The sequence below is a fragment of the Myotis davidii genome, unplaced genomic scaffold (assembly GCF_000327345.1).
Source record: "Myotis davidii unplaced genomic scaffold, ASM32734v1 scaffold623, whole genome shotgun sequence".
Taxonomy (NCBI): Eukaryota; Metazoa; Chordata; class Mammalia; order Chiroptera; family Vespertilionidae; genus Myotis; species Myotis davidii.
The window spans coordinates 8,054-10,106 of NW_006294464.1; positions in this window are offsets into that span (position 1 = coordinate 8,054).

Here is a 2,053-nt window from a genome sequence, read left to right on the forward strand (position 1 = left end):
ACAGTAGCAGCAATGAGCACTGCCACGGCTTAGATCTTGATTTTGAAACTGAAAGGGAGCAGAGCTTTGGTCAGTAAAGACATGATAGGTCCAGAATATTTTTGTGTCAGAAAGTAAGGAATCTCAATGAATGATCGCGATACACTGAAAGGACAAAAAAAAAAAAATCAGCTTGAAGGGGTTCCCAGTGGCCAAATAGGAGACAGTGTGGGTATTAAAATAATGATGATTTAATAATGATAATTAAATACAATAGAAATCTATGAGTTCATACTGAAATAAAGGAATGGAGGAAGGAAGAAAGGAAAAAAAGGGAGGAAGGGAAGGAAGAAAAGAAGGAAAGAGAGGAAAGAAGGAAAAAAAGGAAGTTAGCTCTTGCTTACAGTAGAATTCCAAATAACAATTTTAGAAGAAATGCGGAAAATAGAGAATCACTGTTTGGTTGATTCAGTCATGAGTGATAAGTAAATGCTAAGGCCATTGCATGGAAGTATGATGAGGACTAAAAATTGCTGTAGTCTCAGAATACTTCCCCGAAAAATAGCAGTCAGTTACAAAGGAGGAAATGGTGAACTTAAGAAAGAGAAATGTTCTAGACACCAACAAGACCAAGTAATCCAGGTTAACATCACCAGTGATGAAACAGATCAACATGCTATTGCTGCTGCTGAGATGCATTGAGAAGAACACAATTTCATTTCATCCTAAAATGAAAGATCTGTAATCTTTAAAACTTCCAGTAGATGAAACTCATAAAGACACAGAAAATTTGTAATGTTAAGCCAGTTTGTTTGCATTCCTGGGATAAAGTAATACACTTTTTTCTTTTTTTAGGAAAGCTTTATTGTGGTTTTTTTCCCCCCAGTTTTGTTTTAGGGTGTGTGTGTGTGTGTGTGTATGTATGTATGCATGCACACACCTGAGTACATGCTTTAAAAATATTGGTTTGAGGAGTTCTTTAGTTCTTGCTACTGACTTTTGCTACAGATTTTTGTGAGAGTTTGTAATGTGCCCTTTCATTTTCTTTAAGCTGTTATTTTCTGAACAAAATGTCTTTCAATTATTATGATCAAATTTATTATTTCCAGTTCATGCTTTTTATGCTTATTCAAGGTTTAGAAACATTCATCTAAATATTTCACTAAATATTTCAAAGCTTTGTTTTGGACATTGAGTAGATTTTTTAAAAATAATTATTTTGAAATAACTTCAAACTCAAAGAAAAATTGCCAGAACAGTGCAAAGAACTCCTATACATTTCACCCAGGGATTCCCCAATTATAAGCATTTTACTGTTTGATCCATGCTGTCTCTTTATTCCTATTATCACTATTCCTTTTTGGAATCTTTTGAGAGAAGCTGTAGATATGTCTCATTGCCCCTAAACACGCTGGTGTGTTTGCTCCCAAACGAGGACATCCTCCTTTATAATCAGCACACAACTCTCCAATCAGGAAATCACATTGGTCCAAACTAATGTTAATTCACAGACTCCATTCGGATTTTACTAACTGTCCCAACAATTTCTCCAGTCTTTTGGTTTAGAATCTTAACTAGGAACACAGGCTGCATTTAGTTGTCATTTCTGTTCTGTCTCAATGTGAGTAGGAACCACATCAGTATTCACTTTGTGATAAATCAATAAGCTGTGTGCATTGTTCTCTGTGTATATTTCATAATAAAATGTTAATTTTTGAATAAAATATTTATTTTTAAATAGAAAGTTAATCACATTCATACATTTCAAAGATAGTATTTCCTCCCAGAATTCAAATGTCTGCATTAAAATCAGGTTTCTTTAAGGCCTTGAAATTTCAACTAATTTTGAAGCAGTGATCAAAGAGTGAAAAATCACCTTACCAAGTAAAAGATGCAAAGGGAGACCCAGGTCTCTGAAAGCAGAGCTTTGTTAGGACCCTTACCAACATAGCTCCACAAAAATTTCATCCTCCTCCAAATGTATATCATTGTTTTAAAATGGTATAGTTGTTATCATTTTAAATTTAAAAAGCTATACATTTATCCAGCTGGTGTGGCTCAGTGGTTGAGCATT